General features: G+C 43.4%; 1 protein-coding gene and 1 long non-coding RNA gene across 2 annotated transcripts in view; one reads left to right on the forward strand and one right to left on the reverse strand.

Annotated features, from left to right (window-relative positions):
- The window catches only part of SDK2 (sidekick cell adhesion molecule 2), an 839,306-nt gene that overhangs the window by 103,088 nt on the left and 715,391 nt on the right, over positions 1-20,827 (reverse strand). The gene's annotated exons all lie outside the window — the stretch shown is intronic.
- LOC138664227 (uncharacterized) overlaps positions 18,980-20,827 on the forward strand; it is a 194,607-nt gene continuing 192,759 nt past the window's right edge. Inside the window, exon 1 of the long non-coding RNA XR_011318308.1 lies at positions 18,980-19,088. This is a non-coding gene — a long non-coding RNA (uncharacterized lncRNA). The remainder of the gene's footprint in view (positions 19,089-20,827) is intronic.

Raw genomic sequence — 20,827 nt, forward strand, 5'->3', positions numbered from 1 at the left:
TGCCTGCCCGTGTATGTGTATCCTCCCACAAAAACATAACAGCCCGCCTCTGTTCACACAGTCTCTGAAGCATGTGCAGTGTTGAGTTCCACCTTGTTGCAACGTCTATGATTAGGCGATGCTGGGGAAGGTTCAAAGAACGCTGATAGGTCTGCATACGGCTGGAGTGTACGGGCGAACGGCGGATATGTGAGCAAAGTCCACGCACTTTGAGGAGCAGGTCGGATAACCCCGGATAACTTTTCAGGAAGCACTGCACCACCAGGTTTAAGGTGTGAGCCAGGCAAGGAATGTGTTTCAGTTGGGAAAGGGAGATGGCAGCCATGAAATTCCTTCCGTTATCACTCACTACCTTGCCTGCCTCAAGATCTACAGTGCCCAGCCACGACTGCGTTTCTTTCTGCAAGAACTCGGACAGAACTTCCGCGGTGTGTCTGTTGTCGCCCAAACACTTCATAGCCAATACAGCCTGCTGATGTTTGCCAGTAGCTGCCCCATAATGGGAGACCTGGTGTGCAACAGTGGCAGCTGCGGATGGAGTGGTTGTGCGACTGCGGTCTGTGGACGAGCTCTCGCTTCTGCAGGAGGACGAAGAGGAGGAGGAGGGGGTGCGAACGGCTACAGCCAATTGTTTCCTAGACCGTGGGCTAGGCAGAACTGTCCCAAACTTGCTGTCCCCTGTGGACCCTGCATCCACCACATTTACCCAGTGTGCCGTGATGGACACGTAACGTCCCTGGCAATGCCTACTGGTCCATGCATCTGTTGTCAGGTGCACCTTTGTGCTCACAGATTGCCTGAGTGCATGGACGATGCGCTCTTTAACATGCTGGTGGAGGGCTGGGATGGCTTTTCTGGAAAAAAAGTGTCAACTGGGTAGCTCGTAGCGTGGTACAGCGTAGTCCATCAGGGCTTTGAAAGCTTTGCTTTCAACTAACCGGTAGGGCATCATCTCTAACGAGATTAGTCTAGCTATGTGTGCGTTCAAACCCTGTGTACGCGGATGCGAGGCTAAGTACTTCCTTTTTCTAACCATAGTCTCATGTAGGGTGAGCTGGACTGGAGAGCTGGAGATCGTGGAACTAGCGGGGGTTCCGGTGGACATGGCAGACTGAGAGACGGTGGGAGATGGTATTGTTGCCACCGGTGCCCTAGATGCAGTGTTTCCTACTACGAAACTGGTGATTCCCTGACCCTGACGGCTTTGGCCTGGCAAAGAAACCTGCACAGATACTGCAGGTGGTGCGGAAAATGGTGGCCCTACACTGCTGGAAGGGATGTTGCGTTGCTGACTAGCTTCATTGGCCGAGGGTGCTACAACCTTAAGGGACGTTTGGTAGTTAGTCCAGGCTTGCAAATGCATGGTGGTTAAATGTCTATGCATGCAACTTGTATTGAGACTTTTCAGATTCTGTCCTCTGCTTAAGGTAGTTGAACATTTTTGACAGATGACTTTGCGCTGATCAATTGGATGTTGTTTAAAAAAATGCCAGACTGCACTCTTTCTAGCATCGGATACCTTTTCAGGCATTGCAGACTGAGCTTTAACCGGATGGCCACGCTGTCCTCCAACAGGTTTTAGCTTTGCCACGCGTTTTGGGCAAGATACGGGCCCGGCAGATGGAACCTGTTGCGATGTTGATGCCTGCTGCGGCCCCTCCTCCTCCGCTTCAGAACTGCTGCCGCCTGCACCCTGTTCCCCCAATGGCTGCCAATCGGGGTCAAGAACTGGGTCATCTATTACCTCTTCTTGTAGCTCGTGTGCAACTTCGTCTGTGTCACCGTGTCGGTCGGTGGTATAGCGTTCGTGATGGGGCAACATAGTCTCATCAGGGTCTGATTCTTGATCAGCACCCTGCGAGGGCAATGTTGTGGTCTGAGTCAAAGGACCAGCATAGTAGTCTGGCTGTGGCTGTGCATCAGTGCACTCCATGTCAGATTCAACTTGTAATGGGCATGGACTGTTAACTGCTTCACTTTCTAAGCCAGGGACGGTATGTGTAAAGAGCTCCATGGAGTAACCCGTTGTGTCGCCTGCTGCATTCTTCTCTGTTGTTGTTTTTGCTGAAGAGGACAAGGAAGCGACTTGTCCCTGACCGTGAACATCCACTAACGACGCGCTGCTTTGACATTTACCAGTTTCACGAGAGGAGGCAAAAGAGCTAGAGGCTGAGTCAGCAAGATAAGCCAAAACTTGCTCTTGCTGCTCCGGCTTTAAAAGCGGTTTTCCTACTCCCAGAAAAGGGAGCGTTCGAGGCCTTGTGTAGCCAGACGACGAACCTGGCTCCACAGCTCCAGACTTAGGTGCAATATTTTTTTTCCCACGACCAGCTGATGCTCCACCACTACCACTACCCTCATTACCAGCTGACAATGAACGCCCCCGGCCACGACCTCTTCCACCATACTTCCTCATTGTTTTAAAAACGTAAACAAACTAACGGTATTTGTTGCTGTCACACAAATTACACGGTGAGCTATAACTTCAGTATGATTTAGCTACCCCTTTACAGGTGAGTGAGACCACAACGAAAATCAGGCACAATGTTACACACTCTGTTGTTGGTGGCAACAAATGAGAGAGATGCCACACACGCAGGACTGTCACTGAAGCACAAATGTAAATATTAATCTCCCACTGATTTGATTTTTTTTTTTTTTTTCAGGGAGACTTTAGGAAAAAAAAATAGAATAAAATGATTTTTTCAGGAAGAATTTAGAAACCAAAGAAAATAAAATGATTTTTTCAGGGAGAATTTAGAAAACAAATAAAACAAAAAAAGGCTTTCTATGGCCCACTGAGTGAGAGATGACGCACACAGGAGTCAGGAGTGGCACACAAGCCCAGAGGCCAATATTTATCTCCCACTGATTGATGTAGTGATTTTTTCAGGTAGATTTTGGAACCCAAATCAAGCTAAAAAAAATAATAGGCTTTCTATGGCCCACAATTGGAGAGAGCGAGAGAGAGAGAGAGATGGCACACCCAGGAGTCAAGACTGGCACACAAGCAGAAAGGGCAATATTAATCTCACACTGATTTTTTTTTTTTTTTTTTTTTTTTTTTTCAGGGAGACTTTAGGAAAAAAAAAAATAGAATAAAATGATTTTTTCAGGAATAATTTAGAAACCAAATAAAATAAAATGATTTTTTCAGGGAGAATTTAGAAAACAAATAAAACAAAAAAAGGCTTTCTATGGCCCACTGAGTGAGAGATGACGCACACAGGAGTCAGGAGTGGCACACAAGCCCAGAGGCCAATATTTATCTCCCACTGATTGATGTAGTGATTTTTTCAGGTAGATTTTGGAACCCAAATCAAGCTAAAAAAATAATAGGCTTTCTATGGCCCACAATTGGAGAGAGAGAGAGAGATGGCACACCCAGGAGTCAAGACTGGCACACAAGCAGAAAGGGCAATATTAATCTCCCACTGATTTGTTTTTTTTTTTTGCTTTTTCAGGGAGACTTTAGGAAAAAAAAAATAGAATAAAATGATTTTTTCAGGAAGAATTTAGAAACCAAATAAAATAAAATGATTTTTTCAGGGAGAATTTAGAAAACAAATAAAACAAAAAAAGGCTTTCTATGGCCCACTGAGTGAGAGATGACGCACACAGGAGTCAGGAGTGGCACACAAGCCCAGAGGCCAATATTTATCTCCCACTTTTTTTTTTTTGTTCCAGGGAAAATTTATAAACCCAATAAAAAAAATAATAAATAGGCTTTCTATGGCCCACTATCTGAGAGACAGAGAGAGATGGCACGCTTAGGACTGGCACACAAGCCCAAAGGCCAATATTAATCTCCCTTTTTTTTTTAAGGGAGAATTTATAAAACCAAAAAAAAATAAATAAATAGGCTTTCTATGGCCCACTATTTGTGAGAGAGATGGCACGCTCAGGACTGGCACACAAGCCCAGAGGCCAATATTAATCTCCCACTTTTTTTTTTTTTTTCCAGGGAAAATTTATAAACCCAATAAAAAAATAAAAAAATAAATAGGCTTTCTATGGCCCACTATCTGAGAGAGAGAGATGGCACGCTTAGGACTGGCACACAAGCCCAAAGGCCAATATTAATCTCCCACTGATTGATTTATTGATTTTTTCAGGTAGAATTTAGAACCCAAATAAAGCAAAAAAAAAAAAATGGGCTTTCTATGGCCCACTGAGTGAGTGATGATGCACACAGGAGTCAGGAGTGGCACACAAGCCCTGAGGCCAATATTTTTCTCCCACTGATTGATGTAGTGATTTTTTCAGGTAGATTTTAGAACCAAAATCAAGCAAAAAAATAAATAGGCTTTCTATGGCCCACTAAGTGAGTGATGATGCACACAGGAGTCAAGAGTGGCACACAAGCCCTGAGGCCAATATTTTTCTCCCACTGATTGATGTAGTGATTTTTTCAGGTAGATTTTATAACCCAAATCAAGCAAAAAAATAAATAGGCTTTCTATGGCCCACTGAGTGAGAGATGACACAGACAGGGATGGCACTCTAGCAGAAATGTCAATCTTAATCTCCCACAAAAAAAAAAAAAAAAACAGGGAGTGTCCTTCAATTACTATCTCCCTGCAGTAATCTCAGCCAGGTATGGCAGGCAGCAATAAGGAGTGGACTGATGCACAAATTAAATAAGAAGTGTGTACAAACCAAAAAGATAGCTGTGCAGAAAGGAAGGAACAAGAGGATTTGTGCTTTGAAAAAAGCAGTTGGTTTGCACAGCGGCGTACACACAGCAATGCAGCTATCAGGGAGCCTTCTAGGGCAGCCCAATGAGCTACAGCGCTGAGGGGGAAAAAAAAAATGTAGCTTCCACTGTCCCTGCACACCGAAGGTGGTGTTGGGCAGTGGAAATCGCTACAGCACAAGCGGTTTGGTGGTTAATGGACCCTGCCTAACGCTATCCCTGCTTCTGACGAAGCGGCAGCAACCTCTCCCTAAGCTCAGATCAGCAGCAGTAACATGGCGGTCGGCGGGAACGCCCCTTTATAGCCCCTGTGACGCCGCAGACAGCAAGCCAATCACTGCAATGCCCTTCTCTAAGATGGTGGGGACCAGGACCTATGTCATCACGCTGCCCACACTCTGCGTTTACCTTCATTGGCTGAGAAATGGCGCTTTTCGCGTCATTGAAACGCGACTTTGGCGCGAAAGTCGCATACCGCATGGCCGACCCCGCACAGGGGTCGGATCGGGTTTCATGAAACCCGACTTTGCCAAAAGTCGGCGACTTTTGAAAATGAACGACCCATTTCGCTCAACCCTACTGCCCTCTATGTACATGAATATAACTACAATAATACTGTACACTATGTACAAGATTGTAACTGCTATAATACTGCTATGTACAAGAATATACCTACTATAATACTGCTTTTATGTACAAAAATATAACTACTTTAATACTGCCCCTATGTACAAGAATATAACTACTGTAATACTGCCCTCTATGTACATGAATATAACTATTATAATACTGCCCCTATGTACAAGAATAAAACTACTGTGATACTGCCCATGTACAAGAATATAGACAAAATCTCAAGGCAAGGTATACATAAAAATCAAAAGAAAATGTTTTGGTTTTTTTTTTAACCATCACCATGATATGTACACCAAATGGACAACTCGGAAATTAAAGTAATAAATGAAGAAATAAATCTGAAACAGTGTCCAATAAATTGATACAGTATATAGTAATATTTATTAAACAATGTGCAACAACACGAGGTAGAGTGGGAAACAAAATGCCAAAAGAAAGTGCACAGAACCAGGGGACGACTCAATTTGCAAAATAATGTGGCAATATATCAAAAGATGGATAAATGACAAGATTATTATAGCCACAACAATCACGAACCATATGTATGGGAACCACAAAAAAGAAGAAAATTATAGTTGACAAATTTGTACACATAGATAGGCAAATGCCAGATATACCTTAATAAAGTGCAGGTGCAAAAATATAAATGCCCAAAGCAGACACATAATAACTGAGAAGGAGGTAGATAGAGTATGTGCTGCTGACTTAAATGAGTCTCAAATCTAGCCAACTGGTATTTACCTGTTTGCGAATGTGGGAGAAGTCCCCTGGATGCACCCTGCCCATATAACTACTATAATACTGCCCCATATGTACAAAAATATTACTACTATAATACTGCTCCTATGTACAAGAATATAACTACTATAATACTGCTCCCATGTACAAGAATATAACTACTATAATACTGCCCCTATGTACAAGAATATACCGGTAGCTACTATAATACTGCCCCTATGTGCAAGAATATAACCACTATAATACTGCCCCCTATGTACAAGAATATAACTACTATAATACTGCTCCTCTGTACAAGAATTTCACTACTATAATACTGCCCCATATGTACAAGAATATAACTACTATAATACTACCCCTATGTACAAGAATATAACTACTATAATACTGCCCCTATGTACAAGAATATAACTACTATAATACTGCCCCTATGTACAAGAATATAACTACTATAATACTGCTCCCTGCTCCTATGTACAAGAAGAGAGTATGTGCTGCTGACTTAAATGAGTCCCAAATCTAGCCAACTGGTATTTACCTGTTTGCGAATGTGGGAGACGTCCCCTGGATACGCCCTGCCCATATAACTACTATAATACTGCCCCATATGTACAAAAATATTACTACTATAATACTGCCCCTATGTACATGAATATAACTACTATAATACTGCCCCCTATGTACAAGAATATAACTACTATAATACTGCTCCCTATGTACAAGAATATAACTAATATAATACTGCCCCCTGTGTACAAGAATATAACTGCTATAATACTGCTCCTATGTACAAGAATATAACTACTATAATACTGCTCCCATGTACAAGAATATAACTACTATAATACTGCCTCATGTGTACAAGAATATAACTACTATAATACTACCCCTATGTACAAGAATATAACTACTATAATACTGCTCCCATGTACAAGAATATAACTACTATAATACTGCCCCTATGTACAAGAAAATAACTACTATAATACTGCTCCCATGTACAAGAATATAACTACTATAATACTTCCCCCTATGTAAAAGAATATAACTACTATAATACTGCCCCTATGTACAAGAATATACCGGTAGCTACTATAATACTGCCCCTATGTGCAAGAATATAACCACTATAATACTGCCCCCTATGTACAAGAATATAACTACTATAATACTGCTCCTCTGTACAAGAATTTCACTACTATAATACTGCCCCATATGTACAAGAATATAACTACTATAATACTGCCCCTATGTACAAGAATATACCGGTAGCTACTATAATACTGGCCCTATGTACAAGAATATAACTACTATAATACTGCCCCTATGTACAAGAATATAACTACTATAATACTGCTCCCTGCTCCTATGTACAAGAAGAGAGTATGTGCTGCTGACTTAAATGAGTCCCAAATCTAGCCAACTGGTATTTACCTGTTTGCGAATGTGGGAGACGTCCCCTGGATGCGCCCTGCCCATATAACTACTATAATACTGCCCCATATGTACAAAAATATTACTACTATAATACTGCCCCTATGTACATGAATATAACTACTATAATACTGCCCCCTATGTACAAGAATATAACTACTATAATACTGCTCCCTATGTACAAGAATATAACTAATATAATACTGCCCCCTGTGTACAAGAATATAACTGCTATAATACTGCTCCTATGTACAAGAATATAACTACTATAATACTGCTCCCATGTACAAGAATATAACTACTATAATACTGCCTCATGTGTACAAGAATATAACTACTATAATACTACCCCTATGTACAAGAATATAACTACTATAATACTGCTCCCATGTACAGGAATATAACTACTATAATACTGCCCCTATGTACAAGAACATAACTACTATAATACTGCCCCTATGTACAAGAATATACCGGTAGCTACTATAATACTGCCCTTATGTACAAGAATATAACCACTATAATACTGCCCCCTATGTACAAGAGTATAACTACTATAATACTGCTCCTCTGTACAAGATTTTAACTACTATAATACTGCCACCTATGTACAAGAATATAACTACTATAATACTGCCCCTATGTACAAGAATATACCGGTAGCTACTATAATACTGCCCCTATGTACAAGAATATAACTACTATAATACTGCCCCTATGTACAAGAATATAACTACTATAATACTGCTCCTATGTACAAGAAGAGAGTATGTGCTGCTGACTTAAATGAGTCCCAAATCTAGCCAACTGGTGGTATTTACCTGTTTGCGAATGTGGGAGACGTCCCTTGGATGCGCCCTGCCCATATAACTACTATAATACTGCCCCATATGTACAAGAATATAACTACTATAATACTGCCCCCTATATACAAGAATATAACTACTATAATACTGCTCCCTATGTACAAGAATATAACTACTATAACAGTGCCCCCTGTGTACAAGAATATAACTGCTATAATACTGCTTCTATGTACAAGAATATAACTACTATAATACTGCTCCCATGTACAAGAATATAACTACTATAATACTGCCTCGTATGTACAAGAATACAACTACTATAATACTGTCCCTATGTACAAGAATATAACTACTATAATACTGCTCCCATGTACAAGAATATAACTACTATAATACTGCCCCTATGCACAAGAAAATAACTACGATAATACTGCTCCCATGTACAAGAATATAACTACTATAATACTGCCCCTATGTACAAGAATATACCGGTAGCTACTATAATACTGCCACTATGTACAAGAATATAACCACTATAATATTGCCCCCTATGTACAAGAATATAACTACTATAATACTGCTCCTCTGTACAAGAATTTAACTACTATAACACTGCCCCCTATGTAAAAGAATATAACTACTATAATACTGCCCCTATGTACAAGAATATACCGGTAGCTACTATAATACTGCCCCTATGTACAAGAATATAACTACTATAATACTGCCCCTATGTACAAGAATATAACTACTATAATACTGCTTCTATGTACAAGAAGAGAGTATGTGCTGCTGACTTAAATGAGTCCCAAATCTAGCCAATTGGTATTTACCTGTTTGCGAATGTGGGAGACGTCCCCTGGATGCGCCCTGCCCATATAACTACTATAATACTGCCCCATATGTACAAAAATATTACTACTATAATACTGCCCCTATGTACAAGAATATAACTACTATAATACTGCCCCCTATGTACAAGAATATAACTACTATAATACTGCCCCCTGTGTACAAGAATATAACTGCTATAATACTGCTCCTATGTACAAGAATATAACTACTATAACACTGCTCCCATGTACAAGAATATAACTACTATAATACTGCCCCTATGTACAGGAATATAACTACTATAATAGTGCTCCCATGTACAAGAATATAACTACTATAATACTGCCCGTATGTACAAGAATATAACTACTATAATACTGCTCCCATGTACAAGAATATAACTACTATAATACTGCCCGTATGTACAAGAATATAACTACTATAATACTGCCTCCTAGCTGTGAGGTTGTGTGTCTGTAGTTCTCCTCATGTCTGGAGCAAGCCCAGGGAGGGGCCACCCTGGGCGGGGAAGCTCCCCAGGCAAGGCCCTGGCTTCTCGGCCTACACTGGGACAAGGCTCCCAGGCTTCTCTGAATGGGAATGCTAATCCCAAAGCCACTGTGAGACCAGTGAATGCAGCGAGCCAAAGCTGCAGCAGTTCTGTGAAGGAAGAAAAACTTGCAAGTAAAGTTTTGGGAGGAAAATCTACTCCAAGTCCAGCAAAGAAGCCAGAAGGTAAAGTGTTGGTGAGTGATGTTCCACAGCACAGTATGAAGTCCTGTAACTCCCCGGTCAGTAAGCAGCCCCTGCCTGAGGCACAGGTGAAATCGGCCTCAGCTGTACCAATCACCTCTCCTCCATCCAGGCAGAGACGGACGTCTTTGGAAAGACAGACCATCCAGGAGAATTTGCAGCAACATGGCAGTGTGGTGCTGTCAGGATGCACCCGGTCACAATCAGGTGGCAGCGATAAACCTGCTGCGGAGCCGGCATCCAGCCGAGGAGCCACAAAGCCATCTGTGGTGGAACCGCACAAGGCAGTGTTCAAAACCTCTGCACCCGTGGTGAAGGCAAAACCTGTGCAGCCGGCGCGTGCACCCGAGCTGCAGCTAGCGGACGAGATACCGGGACTTGTCAGAAAACTGGGTGAGTTACAGCAGCAAAAAAAAGCGCTGCAAATGGAGGTAGACTTTATCTTTAGCCTAAAGACCACTAATCCTGCCTGTAATGATGTGTATTACCTGAGACTGAACACACTGGGGGTGCAGCTGGCAAGTGTGGTGCAGGACATTGAATCTGTGCTGGAGGGCATGGGGCCCCTGGCGGAGACCTACAGGAACCGGGAGCGGTTCGCCTCCCAAAAGCAGGACTGTGCTGTAGAGACTGGGACCCCCCAGCAGCGGACATGGCCAGTGTTACAGGCTGCCCGCTTCTGCTTCCAGGAAGGAAAAAAACTGCAGCAGCAAGCAGCTGAGTGTGAACAGGAGCTTGCACTTCAGACTCCAACAGAGGCACCACAGGTCCCAGAATGCCCCACGCAGGAGCCGGACTGTATTTGTGAGACTGTTTGTGCTGCTGAGGCAGCTGAGTGTGAACAAGATCATACACTTCAGACTCCAGCAGAGGCACCACAGGTCCCAGAATGCCCCATGCAGGAGCAGGACATTATATATGAGACTGTTTGTGCTGATGAGGCTGAGGCATAGACTGGGGCTGGTGATGTTGTGCCCATGGGGTCGGGGGTTGGAGGGGTTTCACTTTCTGTCATGGACGTGGCACTGTCTGATAATGATGCTGCTAATGATAATGTGCATGCTATGTGTGACTATCCCCCCTTACCATCCAGTCCACAAGGTGTGGCAGCCCCCCCTGCTGCAGGCCCTCTCCCTGTCAGTCGGCCCAGTGTGACCCGGCAGGTGCCCCCCAGGAATGCCTGGAGCCGCGGCGCCCCATCCTTCACTTCCAGCGCCAGGTATACCGGCCAGACATTTAAGCGCATTAATGTGGTGCGGTTTAAGTACATAGGTGCCAAGGAGGATCTGCCACAGCGCAGGTATGTGGTGAGAGAGCTGCTATGTGGCCAGATGGGGTTTGTGGCAAATGAGATACTGGCTGTGTCCAATCTTCTGGACAGACAGGGCTATGAGGTCAGCTTCAAGCTACAGTGTGACCTGGACAGGTTCTGGGCCAATTACCCCAGGTTCAGAGACGCTGAAGGCTGGAATAAGTTTATATTGGTTCCTATCTCCAGGCCGGACACAGTCACGGTAAATATCACCTTCTGGAATGAGGCCGTTCCCCCACAGGACATCGAGGTGTGGCTCCGGAGACACTGTGACCTCGCCTCTGGACTCTCCAAGGTCAGAGATGAGGATGGTATCTGGACAATGGGGTGGAAAGCTGTGGTGAAACTGCGCCAACTCAATAACATTACTGCCCATTTACCCAACTCCTTCTTCATTGGGAGGGAGAAGGGAAGATGTTATTACCCCGGGCAGCCAAGAAAATGTTTCAAATGTGGTGAGAAAGGTCATCTGGCCAACGCCTGTACTGTGGTGAAGTGCAGCTTGTGTGGGGATATCGGCCATGTCGCTGCGGATTGCCGGGATGTTAGGTGCAACCTCTGCGGTAAGATGGGCCACCCTCACAGGGACTGTCCAGACGCCTGGCATAATATCTGCAGAGTCTTCCTTGATGAGGCTGTACTGGCAGAGGCAGAGGCTCAGGAGGATGAGGATGTGGTGGCAGGGGTGCATGAGAGGGAGGATTTAATGTCAGGAGAGATGGTGACCAACCCAGATGCACAACAGGAGTCCACTCATAAGCAGGGTGCAGAGGGGAACTTGGAGGTCGCTTCTCAGGTCCAGCGGCCTCAGGAAGCCCCCCCTTCAGCATCACTGTCTGAATCTGATGACTGGAGCATTAGTCACAATAAAAGGAAGAAAAAGAGCATGTCCTCCCGTAAACCTGAGGCAGAATATGACACCGGTCAGAGTGCTACCAGGAAGGTTCAGAATTCTGCAGGAGTGATGGTTGTGTCCAACAAGTATGGAATTTTATCTGAGTCTAATGATGACGATTATGAAACAGAGTTGAGAAAAGTTGATGCAGAGTGTGACAGGGACATAGAGGACCACCCTCCGTCAAAGCGGAAGCCTTTATCTGTGTAGAGTCTGACATGGACACCGGTGGTGGACAGGACATCCCTGACTCATGATGATGGCAGTTACTGTGCTCCTTCTCTATTGTGTTGTGATGGCGGGGTTCTCATTAACACTAACATCAAGTAATGTCAATAGCATTAAGGCAAGGAGGACGAGACATGTGGTGTATGAACATCTGGACACCGATGTCATTTTCCTGCAGGAGACACGACTGACATCTCTGGGGCTTATGAGAGAGGCTGAGAGGGAATGGCGGTGCGGTCCTTCTTTCTGGTCACTGGCTGTGGAGCCTTACGCCGGAGTCGCTGTCCTGTTTAACACCAATGATGTGACTGTGCATAGGATGACGGAGGTGGTCATGGGAAGATGTTTGGTCCTGGAAGTCACTATTCATGGGAGGCGACTCCGGATTATTAACATCTATGGGCCACAGACAGTGACTGACAGGATTCAGCTATTTAATAACGTTAAGCCATACCTCTTCACTTCTCTTCCGGTGGTGATGGCAGGGGACTTTAATGTCATACTGACATCGGGTGACAGTTCCTCGGGCAGGACAGTGACCAGGGACGGTAAGGTCCTACATAACATTATAATGCAGGCTGGACTGACTGACGTTTTCGCACAGGGAGGTCGACAGCCAAAATTCACATATTCATGTTCCAACAGGAGCAGTAGGATAGATTTTGCTTTTGTGAGTTCTACTGAGGCTGTCGACACCCTGAGTGAGAAGGTCGTCCCTTACTCTGATCACCTCGCCTTGTGTTTCTGTCTGGGGACCTCTAACCGTCCGGAGATCGGTAGAGGGTTGTGGAAGCTCCATTCCAGTCTCCTGGATGATGCTTATGTTCAGAGTCGTGTCTACTCCCTTATCCAGCTTCATCTAGATAGGGTTGACTTCTATGACAACATGACCGACTGGTGGGAGGACGTCAAGGAGGATATCAGATCCCTCTTAAAGAGACTGTCAGTTAATAAAGGGAGGAATAAGTACAGCCAGTACCTAAAGCTGCGTAAAGAATTGGAGTCACTATATTCGGAGGGCGGGGATGACAAAGTGAAGATAGACCGACTGAAATCTGAGATAAGGCAGTATCAGTATAGTAGGTATACCTCCCTGGTTCTTGAACGGGATTATGGGTACTTAGGGGCCCCTGATCCCTTTGAGAATTGTAGGGAGAGGGTAGTAAAAAAAATGGTCACGGGTCTCACTGACTTCCAGGGTGTATTGCAGGATTCACGGGAGGGTATCCTGGAGGTGGTGAGATCTTACTATGCTGACTTGTTTCAGAGGAAAGTTTTGGATAAAGATAAGATGGCTCAATTCTTGGAGGCAACTCCTGCGCCTGATACTAATGATCTGGACTTTTCTCCTTTGACAGCAGAGTTAACGGTAGAGGAAGTTAAGGAGGCTATTGATAAATTACATCTGAAGAAGGCACCAGGTCCAGATGGCATAACAGCAGAATTTTATAGGAAATTCAGAGACCTCCTGGCTCCAATCCTCGTGGATGTGTATAAAAGTTGTCTAGAAAATCACCTGATGCCTCCATCCATGAGAGTGTCTTCGTTGATTCTGCTGTCTAAAGGTAAAGAGCCGAGCGACATCAAGAACTGGAGGCCGATTGCCCTCTTGAATGTGGACAGGAAGATTCTAGCAAAGATCCTGTTTTCTAGATTAGTCTGTTTGTCCCCAGCACTGTTGGCAGGCTCTCAGTTTGGCACAGTAAAAGGGCGGAACATCTCTGGAGCAGTCATCTCGATACGGGAGATGTTTGAGAGATGTAAAGCTCTGCGGTGTGGGAAATATATTGATAGTCTGGACCAGGCTAAAGCCTTTGACAGGGTTGATCATGACTATCTGTGGGCCACTTTGTCAAAGTACGGTATTCCAGGACAATTTGTGGATTGGCTGAAGACATTGTACAGAGAGGCAGTGAGCTTTCCTCTGATTAATGGTTGGCAGGGTGACACTTTTGGAGTTGGGGCAGGGGTGAGACAGGGTTGCCCACTGAGTCCGCTCCTGTATGTTTTTGCCCTAGACCCGTTTCTGAGGTCACTGCAGGAGTGTGATTTTCAGGGGGTGCTGGTCCCCCATTGCCTGCCTCTGAATGTTGTTGCCTATGCGGATGATGTGATGTTGGTGATCTCTAATCCTCGAGAGGTGCAGATGTTATCTGCGTCTATCAGAAGTTACTCAGAGGCCTCCGGGTCTCTGGTCAACCTTGAGAAGAGTCAAGCTCTGTGGACATTAGATACTGATCCTAGCTATGATCTGCTGCAGTTTGCCAAGGCCTCCACCCATATTAAGATCCTAGGGGTTAAGTTTGGGAGGGAGGATAACGCCACCCTAAATTGGGAGGAGAAATTGGAAGCCGGAAATGCAAAGGTTCAGCGATGGAAGAACTGGAGGCTGACCTACAGAGAAAGGGTCGCAATGTTGAAGACTTACCTGGTCCCTGTTTTCTTGTATGTCTCTGTCATTTTCCCTTTGCCAGAATCTTTCTCAGCGAGGCTCTTCAGCCTGTTCTTCCAGCTTTTGTGGGGGAATAGGTTGAACCTAATAAAGAGGGGAATAACGTACCTACGGCGGAAAGAGGGTGGGCTGGATATGTTGAATCCAAGGGTTTTCTTTGACTCCTTGTTTCTAAAGGTAAATTTTGGGAACATGGACTCAAACAGTAGCTTCCTGTGGGTAAATAGTATCAGGTACTGGATATTGCCTTTTGCAGAATCTTGGGTGCGAGGCGGCAGTTTCAAGAGGAGGAGATGAACAGGTGACCACCTCCCCCAGTATCTGGACTACGGTCTGAAGTGAGTTAGAAGGTGGGGACTGGATAAGTCTTACATTGAGAGCAGTACGAGAAGAGACCTATATGCTCATGTATGTAGGACTTTCTTCTACTCTCCACTGGCCCTGAGAGATTGTGTCACCACCACCCTGCAGGAAAGTCCTAGGTTCCTAAACGGGAAACGACTTCCTCCTAAACTGTTTGATGTCACTTGGCTTTCACTGCATAGTCGGCTCTTTGTCAGGGGGAACCTGAAACATCTGAGTGTCTCTGATCGAAATTGTCCCCTTGGTTGTCAGCAGGAGGAGACTATGGAGCACTTTATATGTGATTGCTGGGGAGGGAGGAAGATCTGGGAGGAAGTGTCTGATAATCTAAAAATCCCCAGACTGCGGACTCTAAAGTATTCTGACATAATCTATGGTGTCCCCTCCACTGTTAGTAACATCGACAGAGAGACAATGTACATTATAATAAGTGTCATTAAATACTATCATTGGCACATGAGAACCCGGGTGTCACTGCATAATGAGCTGTTCGATCACACCGCTGCGGCTGGTCAGGTTATGTCAGAACTCCGGTGGATAAAATCACTAGAAGTTGGAAGGAGTCCGAGAAATATTAAGTTATGGAGGAATGTAAAATTCAGTTAGAAAATATGATATGACTTTTTTTTTTTGTTTGTTTAATTTTCTTCTACCTCCAGGTGTGGACACTTTAATTTATGTATCAATATGATTCGATTATTTAGTACTTGTGTATATATGACCAAAGTGAATTGTGTTTTGTAATTCTTGTAATTCTGGGTGATTTTTGTTTTTATTATAATTGTATTTATGTTTGGTTTTTATAATAAAAATTGCCCCTTATGTACAAGAATATGACTACTATAATACTGCTCCTCTGTACAAGAATTTAACTACTATAACGCTGCCCCCTATGAAAAAGAATATAACTACTATAATACTGCCCCTATGTACAAGAATATACCGGTAGCTACTATAATACTGCCCCTATGTACAAGAATATAACTACTATAATACTGCCCCTATGTACAAGAATATAACTACTATAATACTGCTCCTATGTACAAGAAGAGAGTATGTGCTGCTGACTTAAATGAGTCCCAAATCTAGCCAATTGGTATTTACCTGTTTGCGAATGTGGGAGACGTCCCCTGGATGCGCCCTGCCCATATAACTACTATAATACTGCCCCATATGTACAAAAATATTACTATTATAATACTGCCCCTATGTACAAGAATATAACTACCATAATACTGCCCCCTGTGTACAAGAATATAACTACTATAACACTGCTCCCATGTACAAGAATATAACTACTATAATACTGCCTCGTATGTACAAGAATACAACTACTATAATACTGCCCCTATGTACAAGAATATAACTACTATAATACTGCTCCCATGTACAAGAATATAACTACTATAATACTGCCCGTATGTACAAGAATATAACTACTATAATACTGCTCCCATGTACAAGAATATAACTACTATAATACTGCCCCTATGTACAAGAATATACCGTTAGCTACTATATTACTGCCACTATGTACAAGAATATAACCACTATAATACTGCCCCCTATGTACAAGAATATATCTACTATAATACTGCTCCTCTGTACAAGAATTTAACTACTATAATACTGCCCCCTATGTAAAAGAATATAACTACTATAATACTGCCCCTATGTACAAGAATATACCGGTAGCTACTATAATACTGCCCCTATGTACAAGAATATAACTACTATAATACTGCTCCTATGTACAAGAATATAACTAATATACCGTATATACTCGAGTATAAGCCGAGATTTTCAGCCCAAATTTTTGGGCTGAAAGTGCCCCTCTCGGCTTATAGTCGAGTCACGGTGGGTGGCAGGGTCGGCGGGTGAGGGGGAGAGCGCGCTGAGGCATACTCATCTAGTCCCGGCGCTCCTGACGTTCCCCCTGCCCGTCCCATGGTCTCCGGGTGCTGCAGCTCTTCCCCTCTTCAGCGGTCACGTGGGACCGCTCATTAAACTCATGAATATGGACTCCACTCCCATAGGGGTGGAGCCACATATTCATTCCTCTGAGCGGTGCCAGTGACCGCTGACAGGAAGAGCTGCGGCACCCGAAGACAGTGTGACAGGCAGGGGCAGCGTCAGGAGCGCCAGGACTATGTGAGTATTATATTCACCTGTCCCCGTTCCAGCCGCCGGGCGCCGCTCCGTCTTCCCGGCGTCTCTGCGCTCTGACTGTTCAGGTCAGAGGGCGCGATGACGCATATAGTATGCGCGGCTCCCTCTGCCTGATCAGTCAGTGCGAAGAGACGCCGGGAAGATGGAGCGGCGCCGGAACGAGACGCCGGGAGCTGCAATCAAGAGAGGTGAGTATAGCTTTTTTTTTTTATTATTATTGCAGCAGCAGCAATGGCACAGATTTATATGGAGCATCTATGGGGCAAAAATGAACGGTGCAGAGCACTATATGGCACAGCTATGGGGAAAGAAAGAACGGTGCAGAGCACTATATGGCACAGCTATGGGGCAAGAAAGAACGGTGCAGAGCACTATATGGCACAGCTATGGGGCAAGAAAGAACGGTGCAGAGCACTATATGGCAGTTATGGGGCAAGAATGAATGATGCAGAGCACTATATGGCACAGCTATGGGGCAAGAAAGAACGGTGCAGAGCACTTTATGGCACTGTTATGGGGCAAAAATGAACGGTGCAGAGCACTATATGGCACAGTTATGGGGCAAGAATGAACGGTGCAGAGCACTATATGGCACAGCTATGGGGCAAGAAATAACGGTGCAGAGCACTATATGGCACAGTTATGGGGCAAGAATGAACGGTGCAGAGCACTATATGGCACATCTATGGGGCAAGAATGAACGGTATGGAGCATCTATTTTTATTTTTGAAATTCACCGGTAGTTGCTGCATTTTCCACCCTAGGCTTATACTCGAGTCAATAAGTTTTCCCAGTTTTTTGTGGCAAAATTAGGGGTTCGGCTTATACTCGGGTCGGCTTATACTCGAGTATATACGGTAATACTGCTCCTCTGTACAAGAATATAACTACTATAATACTGCCCCTATGTACAAGAATATAACTACTATAATACTGCTCCTATGTACAAGAATATAACTACTATAATACTGCCCCCTATGTACAAGAATATAGCTACTGTAATACTGCTCCTATGTACAAGAATATAACTACTGTAATACTGCCCCTATGTACAAGAATATAACTACTATAATACTGCTCCTATGTACAAGAATATAACTACTATAATACTGCCCCCTATGTACAAGAATATAGCTACTGTAATACTGCTCCTATGTACAAGAATATAACTACTATAATACTGCCCCCTATGTACAAGAATATAACTCCTGTAATACTGCTCCTATGTACAAGAATATAACTACTGTAATACTGCCCCTATGTACAAGAATATAACTACTATAATACTGCCCCCTATGTACAAGAATATAACTACTGTAATACTGCTCCTATGTACAAGAACATAACTACTGTAATACTGCCCCTATGTACAAGAATATAACTACTATAATACTGCCCCTATGTACAAGAATATAGCTACTATAATACTGCCCCTTGTGAGGAAGTGACTTATGTCACATGTAGGGGTCGTTGTGAGTTCTCCCCAGGTTGTGCATGTAGATGGGTGAAGTCCATAGGTGTGCATGCAGACACAGATTTCCAGTCCGGGTTTTCCATGTGGGTGTGGGTTTTCCATGTTAAAAAACCCTGCAGTAATTGGTATGGGTGTGTCAGGTGTCAGGTGCAACGTCAGTGTCAGTCTGGTGTGTGCTGTTGTGCAGAGCAGAGGCATACAGAGCTCTGGCTGTGTGTGTGAAGCAGCACAGGCCAGCAGCTATGGCAGCTGAATAGCCTGGCACCCGTAGCGTACACAGCGATGCAAGTCATCCATGGTAAGTGGTCTCGGATGTGGACAGTCCTGTGACCGGAGATGAACCGGAGGTGGATGTTCTGTGCCCGAAAAAGTCGGATGTTGACAATCCTGTGCCCGGAGGTGGATGTCCTGTGCCCGAAAGAGGCCTGGCATGTGTAAAGATTGCAAACAGGTGGATATGGTGCCACGGCTGCTATCCGGAGGATATCCTGGGCTGTGTACGGCTGTGTGAGTAAAGAGTCTGTGATACAGTGGTGCAGGACACCCAAGGGAACTAGTCAGAGGAGGTCTGGTGTGTGTAGTGTCTGCAACATGTGAAGCTGTGTTTGGAAACTGTAATATGGCGTGCGGTCGCCCCACGGATACTGGACAAGGAGAGGTCGGGCGTGTTTAGGGACTGCAATCTAAAAGCCGTATGATGTGTAGTGCTACGAAATGGGCACTGAGACAAGTTGCAACTGTGTGTATTGAACTTTGATTATGTGTACTATAAAATGCTATGCACCTTTATGTGTGAAGTAACACATTAAAGAGACTTTTGTGTTTGAACTTTGTGGGTCACTGCCTCTTCACTGCGTATGGTGCTACCGCAGCATTACACCCTATATACAATAATATAACTACTGCAATACTGCTCCTATGTACAAGAATATAACTACTATAATACTACCTCCTATGTACAAGACTATAACTACTATAATACTGTTCCTATGCACAAGAATATACCTAGTATGATACTGCCCCCATGTACAAGAATATACCGGTAGCTACTATAATACTGTCCCTATGTACAAGAATATAACCACTATAATACTGCCCCCTATGTACAAGAATATAACTACTATAATACTGCTCCTATGTACAAGAATATAACTACTATAATACTGCCCCTATGTACAAGAATATAACTACTATAATACTGCTCCTATGTACAAGAATATAACTACTATAATACTGCTCTTATGTACAAGAATATAACTACTATAATACTGCCCCTATGTACAAGAATATAACTACTATAATACTGCCCTTATGTACAAGAATATAACTACTATAATACTGCCCCTATGTACAATAATATAACTACTATAATACTGCCCCTATGTACAAGAATATAACTACTATAATACTGCCCCTATGTACAAGACTATAACTACTATAATACTGTTCCTATGCACAAGAATATACCTACTATGATACTGCCCCCATGTACAAGAATATACCGGTAGCTACTATAATACTGTCCCTATGTACAAGAATATAACCACTATAATACTGCCCCCTATGTACAAGAATATAACTACTATAATACTGCTCCTATGTACAAGAATATAACTACTATAATACTGCCCATATGTACAAGAATATAACTACTATAATACTGCTCCTATGTACAAGAATATAACTACTATAATACTGCCCCTATGTACAAGAATATAACTACTATAATACTGCTCCTATGTACAAGAATATAACTACTATAATACTGCCCCCTATGTACAAGAATATAACTACTATAATACTGCTCTTATGTACAAGAATATAACTACTATAATACTGCCCCTATGTACAAGAATATAACTACTATAATACTGCCCTTATGTACAAGAATATAACTACTATAATACTGCCCCTATGTACAATAATATAACTACTATAATACTGCCCCTATGTACAAGAATATAACTACTATAATACTGCCCTTATGTACAAGAATATAACTACTATAATACTGCTCTTATGTACAAGAATATAACT

Source organism: Ranitomeya imitator, chromosome 2 (assembly GCF_032444005.1).
Source record: "Ranitomeya imitator isolate aRanImi1 chromosome 2, aRanImi1.pri, whole genome shotgun sequence".
NCBI lineage: Eukaryota > Metazoa > Chordata > Amphibia > Anura > Dendrobatidae > Ranitomeya > Ranitomeya imitator.